This window comes from Hyaena hyaena, unplaced genomic scaffold (genome assembly GCF_003009895.1).
Source record: "Hyaena hyaena isolate Hyena2069 unplaced genomic scaffold, ASM300989v1 scaffold_72, whole genome shotgun sequence".
Lineage (NCBI taxonomy): Eukaryota > Metazoa > Chordata > Mammalia > Carnivora > Hyaenidae > Hyaena > Hyaena hyaena.
The window spans coordinates 2,814,664-2,822,665 of NW_024080703.1; the positions used below are offsets into that span (position 1 = coordinate 2,814,664).

The 8,002-nt window shown below is 39.4% G+C and overlaps 1 non-coding gene across 1 annotated transcript; it reads right to left on the reverse strand.

The window, feature by feature from the left end:
- Nucleotides 1-707: 707 nt before the first annotated feature.
- On the reverse strand, nt 708-792 carry TRNAL-UAG. The gene has a single exon. It is a non-coding gene; the product is annotated as a tRNA-Leu (tRNA).
- Between the last annotated feature and the right edge of the window lie 7,210 nt (nt 793-8,002).

Genomic DNA, 8,002 nt, shown 5'->3' on the forward strand with positions numbered 1-8,002 from the left:
TTTAAATTCAAGAATACATACATTCATACTTAATTATAGTTATTTTTATATAATCACCAACAACCTGGTCCAAGGCTCAGTTTAGAATAGATATTCAATTACTATTTATTGATTGATGGATTGCCTGGAGAAATATATTCTATAACTTTGAGTTGAATATACACTATTCTTTAATTCTTTTCTTGAAAATGTATTTGCATAATGTTTCCACTATACATGCAATTTTATTTTTCTTATCACTTTGAAATAATCTGAATACCTATCTACTTATATCACTGTGTTTTCAACTCAATACTGGGGGTATGTTATCTCTGAAACAAAAATAAAAAATATACATTGAGGAGCGCCTGGATGGCTCTCAGGTAAGTGTCCAACTCTTGGTTTCGGTTCAGGTCATGGTCTCATGGTTTTGTGAATTCAAGCTCTGTGCTAGCAGCACATAACCTATTTGGGATTCTCCCTTTCTCTTTCTCTGCCCCTCTCTCACTCATGCTACCTCTGTCTCTCTCAAAATTAATAAATAAACTTCAAAAACTTAAAAAATATATACATCAACAATTCCCTGGTTTTTTTTAATTTTAATGTTTTATTTTATTTTTGAGAGAGAGAGAGACACACACACACACACAGAGTGCAAGTGGGGGAGGGGCAAAGAGAGGAAGACACAGGATCAGAAGCAGGCTCCAGGCTCTGAGCTGTCAGTACAGAGCCCAATGCGGGGCTCGAACCCACAAACCTTGAGATCATGACCTGAGCCTAAGTCAGACGCTCAACCGACTGAGCCACCCAGGCGCCCCAACAATTCCTTCTTGAAAATTCAGTTAGCGTACAAAATTAACTTGGAATTAGAAATTGGAGACAATCTGAGAAACTTTTAGTTTTACACTATTTAGAAAAGCCTAGCAATCTACTTTTGTCTGAAATGGGCCTTCCTAATTTTAGCGAATAATAATGTACCCTCAACTTGTTTTTAACTTAAATTTTAGCTAGTTAATGTACAGCACAATATTGGTTTCAGGAGCAGACTTAAGTGATTCATCATTTACATACAACGCCCAGTACTCATCCCAAGTGCCCTCCTTAGTACCCATCACCTGTCTAGCCCAGCCCCCACCTACCTCTCTCTGTCAACCCATAGTTTGTTCTCTGCCATTAAGCGCTTCTTGTGGTTTGCTTGCCTTTCTCCTCTTTCCCCCTCTTCCCATATAATCATCCGTTTTGTTTCTTAAATTCCACATGTGCGTGAAATCATATGGTGGTGTCTTTCTCTGACTGACTTATTTCACTTAGCATTGCACTCTCTAGTTCTATCCGTGTTGCTGCAAATGGCAAGATTTCATTTTTTGATGGCTGAGTAATATCCTATTGTATATATATATACACCACATCTTTTTTATTTTATTTTATTTTTAATATAACTTATTGTCAAATTGGCGAACATACAGTGTGTAAAGTGTGCTCTTGGTTTTGGGAGTAGATTCCATGGTTCATTGCTTACATACAACACCCAGGGCTCATCCCAACAAGTGCCCTCCTCAATGCCCATCACCCATTTTCTCCTCTCCCCCACCATCCTCCTCCCCCATCCACCTTCAGTTTGTTCTCTGTGTTTAAGAGTCTCTTATGGTTTGCCTCCCTCCCTCTCTGTTTGTAACTATTTTTCTCCCTTTCCTTCCACCATGGCCTTCTGTTAAGTTTCTCAAGATCCACATACGAGTAAAAACATATGATATCTGTCCTTCTCTGACTGACTTATTTCACTCAGCATAATACCTTCCAGTTCCATCCACGTTGCTACAAATGGCATGATTTCATTCTTTCTCATTGCCGATTAGTATTCCATTGTATAGATAAACCACATCTTCTTTACCTATATATCAGCCAATGGACATTTGGACTGTCTCCATAGTTTGGCTATTGTTGATACTGTGTACCCTCAAATTTTTGGGAAAAAAAAAAACCAAGTAAGGGAAACTGATTATAAAAAGGCTATGTGAATTAGTGAGAAGACAAAATTATCATGTAGAAATAGTGATGTATCAGAAGAGATGGTATGCTCTGGTGAGCCTAGCATAATGTATAGACTTGCTGAACCACTGTGTTGTACACCTGGCACTAATGTAACATTGTGTGTCAACTACACTTAAATTTAAAAAAATAATAAATTACAATGTAGAGAAATGTATCTTCACTAAGTTAAAAATTTTTTAATGTTTATTTATTTTTGAGAGAAAGAGACAGAGAGTAAGCATGGGCGAGACAGAGAGAGAGAGGAAGATACAGAATCTGAAGCAGACTCCAGGCTCTGAGCTGTCAGCACAGAGCCCAATGTGGGGCTCGAGCTCAAGAACCATGAGATCATGACCTGAGCTGAAGTCAGTCACTTAACTGACTGAGCCATCCAGGTGCCCCTATTTTCATTAAGTTTCTCTCAGGGCCATGATGGCAAGCATTGACAGAAAGCAATCCTTTGGACACTGCTGTGATACCGCAGTAATGCTGATTAGTAAGTACTCCTGAATAAAATCCTTCCAAAGGCCTAGAAAGTTTATTATCTTAAGGATGAAAACATTCTCTTGTGGGATCTAACTGACATTTCAGACATATTTATAAATGCTTTTAATAATGCATACAGAGGCATATTTGTAATCACAATATGAGTAACAACAAACTCAGAATTCATAAGATATAAATTAATGAGGATTCATTCTACTGGCTATTAGAAATAGTTGAAATGCTCAACATATAGTTCATTTTGTTGTTCAAAATATGATCATGAAACTTCCATGGCTTTTATACAACATATCTGATTAAGTGACAAAAAGAATTGAATATTTTCTTTTCCAGAGAGAGTAGACTAAGTCTCAATTCATATCATCACTATAGAAGAATATTATTAGACAAGTGCCAGATTTTTACTATCGTCCTAGAAAAGCCTGAGTTCAGGTTTGGCCTCTGTTGGTCATTGATCAAGCCTGAAAAGCCATCAACACAGCTCAGTGCATTTTAAGTAGCTCTTCCAGAGTTGCAAATGGTATGTAACATTTACAGTGCTGTTAAGAATTTCACTGTTGGAAAAAAAAAATATGCTAACATATGACAAATTTTCAGAAATGGAAAGAAGAAAAGAATTGTTCTTTGGTTGTAGAGTTCATGGGTTATACTTATCTGTCAGTTAGCATTTGCAGAGACTGGATTAATCAGAGACTTGATTAATTGGGAAAAATTCAGAAGCATGTATAATTTTCACCTCGTAATAAGTCAAGGGCAACCATCTTATAGTCCTTTGTAAGCCCCTACAACCACATTTTTGAACAAGATTCGTGCCATTTCAGATCAGTTTAAGGCTTTTGGTCATGGTCATTAACACATTTGTAGAACAAATGATTACTTAGTCTGATAATAGTGTTATTGTAAGATATTGATTTAGAACAGTTTAGAGGCAGACTAAGATTCCAAGCATGAAAATATGCGGGATTCCAATTGGAAATATCACCATTTCACTTTAACTGGTAAGGTCTAGAGTGTATGTTTCTCTTTTCTTTAAGACAACTGATTTGAAATAAGGAGTGCCTGGGTGGCTCAGTCAGTTAAGTGTCTGACTTTGGCTCAGGTCATGATCTCACGGTTTGTGGGTTCGAGCTCCGCGTCGGGCTCTGTGCTGACAGCCAGCTCAGAACCTGGACCCTGCTTCAGATTCTGTGTCTCCCTCTCTCTCTGTCCCTGCCCTGCTCACGCTCTGTCTCTCTCTCAAAAATAAACATTAAAAAGGTTTTTTTTGGAAGACTCTAAAAATGATTAATTGTGTTGTATAAGGCACCATTTCTCAAATTGATATTAAATATGTGTTCCTTACCTTATCTTCAAGGAGTCTCTGGTGAGATGCTTATTATAGTGATTTCCAAAATTCGCATAAAGGAAAGAACTAAGCCACACACTTGTTTTCAGGATGGATACTCTCTATTTTTACATACTATATGCTTATTTGCGGACTTTTAAAATTTAGAACCCATTACAGCTTGGACCCGTATTGGAACCATATTTAGGAAGGGATGTGATCTTTGATAGGAAATTTTTAGCAATTTAATGGGATTGTTAAAGATACTTTAAATTTCACTTCATATTTCCAACCTTGCCTTCTAGTGAAAGGGCTTTGTTTTTGTTTTTGTTTTGTGAGCTGATTATCTGCCATATGAGTCTAATAACCTAATTTCACGTGAAGAAAGAGAAAACGCCAACATGAACACATGAAAACCTATAGCTCAGGAATGAAACCAGGAGACCCATGTCTCTGGGCACATGTGTGGAGGACAGCCTTTTGGATGACACCCAACGACCTCCATCTTCTGGGCAACATGCCCTTGGGTAGCTTGTTGAGTTCAGCAGAACTTAGTGACTCATTTCTGATGACTAGAGCACAGCAGAAGTGATGGTGTGCCATTTCCGAGACTAGGTGATGAGAGCCTGCTGCTTTCCCTTGGGTCACCCGTTTCTTGCTCTCTCTTAGTTTCCTTACTCTGAGGAAAGCCAGCGTCCACGTTGTGGACGTCCATGTTGTGAGCTGCACTCTGGGGAGGCCCAGGAAGTAAAGAACTGAGGGAGGCCTTTGGTCAATAGCCAGGGGGAGACTGGACCCTCAATCCAACATCTTGCAAGGAGTGGAAGCCTGCTAACACCCACACAAACACACTTCTAAGTGGGGCCATGAAACGGGTACAGTCCTGGCCCACAGCTTGACTGCAATGTCATGAAAGACTCTGAACCAGATCCGCCCAGTCAAGCAGATCCCAAACCTCTGACTCTCAGAAACTGTGAGGTAATGAAAATGGATTGTTTTAGGCTGCCCAGTTTTGGGGTAACTTGTCATGCTGCGATAGAAAGGTGACACAGAATGTAACTTCTGACACGTCAATAAAACCCATTAGATGGAGGCCCAGAAGGACCAGTTTTTTTTTTTTAAATATTTTTTTATTTATTTCTAGGAGAGAGAGAAACAGCGTGAGCAGGGGAGGGTCAGAGAGAGAGGGAGTCACAGACTGAAACAGGCTCCAGGCTCTGAGCTGGCAGTCAGCACAGAGCCCGACGCGGGGCTCGAACCCATGAACGGCGAGATCATGACCTAAGCGAAAGTCGGACGCTTAACCGACTAAGCCACCCAGGCGCCCCTCAGAAGGACCAGTTTTAAACCATATTCTACTCCATAACTAGTAGTTATATAATATAGAGAGTGAGAGTTCACCAAAACTCAGCTACAGCATCCTTAATGTGAGATTTCTTTTCTTAAAAAATATTTTTAAATGTTTTTTAATTTATTTCTGAGAAAGAGAGACATGCACACACATAGTGTGAGCAGGAGAGGGTCAGAGAGAGAGGGAGATAAGGAATCTGAAACAGGCTCCAGGCTCTGAGCTGCCAGCACAGGGCTCGACGCGGGGCTCGAACCCATGAACCGTGAGATTATGACCCGAGCTGAAGTCTGATGCTTAACCACCTGAGCCACCCAGGCGCCTCTAATGTGAGATATCTTAATGTGAGATTTCATTTTCTAGAAGTTAGCAAATAGCCTGAGCTCTGGGGTCACATTGCCTAGGCTTCAATCTCCACTCCACCATTTTTTTTAAATTATTTTTTTTAATATTTATTTTTGAGAGAGACAGGGAGTATGAATGGAGGAGGGGCAGAGAGAGAGAGGGAGACACAGAATCTGAAGCAGGCTCCAGGCTCTGAGCTGGCAGCACAGAGCTGGATGTGGGGCTAAAACTCACAAACTGAGAGATCATGACCTGAGCCAAAGTCGAACGCTTAACCCAATGAGCCACCCAGGCGCCCCTGCATTTTACCAGTTTTTAAGTGTGTCCATTTGGACAAGTCCATTAGTTTACCCAAGACTCATTTCTTCATTTTTAAATACATATAAGAATAGCATTGTTGCGAAAACTGAATGAGAGAATTCACTTAAAGGGTCTGGCATTTAATATACACTTAACAATGTAAATTGCCATTATTATCATTATTATCATCAGGTCAGAGTAAAGACAGTGGCAGCCTTCATTATGAATTTTTTTCTTCATTGCTCTTTATAAAATAAGAACATGACTAGGTTCTATTCTACAGGGAACTGTTGTTAATATTTGTTTCATGTCGTAATTTAATTGCCAACTCTATTTAGAGAGTATTTCCATTCTTAAAATGAATGTTTTGATTTTTAAATTTCTTGTTTGAGCTCTGATGAAGTTTTCTCAATTTTAGCCTGGGATAAAAATGCATGTAGTAGGGGGTGCCTGGCTGGCTCAGACAGTAGTAGATCAGGTGGCTCTTGATTTTGGGGTTGTGAGTTCAAGTCCCATGTTGGGTATAGAGATGACCTAAAAAAATAAAAAAAATTTTTAAAGTATTATTAAAAAATGCAAGTAGTTGGATTATAGTCAGATTATCAGATAGGATGATACCACTTTTTGGAAGTACTTATTAAAAAACATAAATGTTGATATAATATGAATTATGTCCACCAAATAATGTGATTTTTTAAAAGTTTATTTATTTAGTTTGTGATAGTGTGCCAATGGGGGAGAGAGAGAGAGAGAGAAAGAGAGAGAGAGAGAGAGAGAACATGCACGTGTGAGCCCGGGAGGGGTACAGAGACGAATTGTGTTCAGGAAACAAAGTGGATGATGAAGCAGGTTAATATTATTGGGGGTCAAAAATTTGCTGATAATAAAGCCATGAGGCTGAATTTTTACTTCTTATTGCAGTTCATGAAACACATTTAGATATATACAGAGAGTGCACCCCAGAGAGGGACAGAAGGGGAGAGAGAGAGAATCTTAAGCAGGCTCAATGCTCAGAGTGGAGCCCAACACAGGGCTTGATCCCATGACCCTAGATCATGACCTGAGTGGAATCAAGAGATGTTCAACCAACTGAGCCACCCAGGTGCCCAATATATACACTTTAGAATTTGCTAGTAAATGGTTACTCATACTTCTAACTGACTTGGCAGCATGGTGTCACCAGATGCTCTGTAGGAAAATGATTGCCCAGCTTGGAAAATGCTCCTGTGAAGTTTCCAATCTGGGACAAGGTTGCCATCAGAGTGGGGCTGGGGAAACAAACTCTCTCCCGCCTCCCTTCCCTCTACTCCCCGGGGTTGTGGTCCCATCTTAAATAATCTCAGACAACATCAATGGTATTTGGGTATGAGTTTCTCACTTTGCTCTACTGCCCATCACTGTTTAAAACATTTTAAGATGCATTTATATTCTCTAAAGTATTGGTGACAAATACTTCCGGTTCTGTTCTATGATGTGTGTGATTCTTACCACTACAGTGAGATGATTTAAGGGTGAATCACCCTTAAAATTTTTTTCAGGGAACAAAGCAGAGACTTATTTTGGGGACCAACTTAAAATATCGGGGGGGGGCACCTGTGTGGCACAGTCTGTTAAGCAACTGACTATTAGCTCAGCTCGGGTCATGATATTACCATTCATGAGTTCCAGCCCCGCATCGGGCTCTGTGCTGATGGGGCAGAGCCTGCTTGGGGTTCTATCGCTCCTTCTCTCTGCTCCCTCCCCCACTTGTGCTCTCTCCCTCTATCTCTCAAAAACAAATAAACACTAAAAATTTTTTTAAATAAATATTTTTCTAAAGTTATTTTATAGTTATGGAATGTTTAACAGTGGTTTTTACTTTTAATACCTAATACGATGACAGTTTTTATAATGTAGGAGACAAAATGTCTTTATCCAACAGTTTTTCTTGTTTAGCAGACATATTCTTATAATCCTCTAGATTCATAAAGGGTTTGTGCCTTGTGGAAAAAATAGGCTACAGAGTGAATAATTATAAACAAGGGAATTAAGAAAAAGGGGGGAAAAGGGGAAAGATAGGAGTAGAAGTGAGGGTAGCACACAAAATATATAGAATGAAAACTATACTTTCAGGAAGGAAGCCCTTCATTTGCCTTAAAGCCTTTTTCATAGTCAAGAAAAAAAAAAAGAAA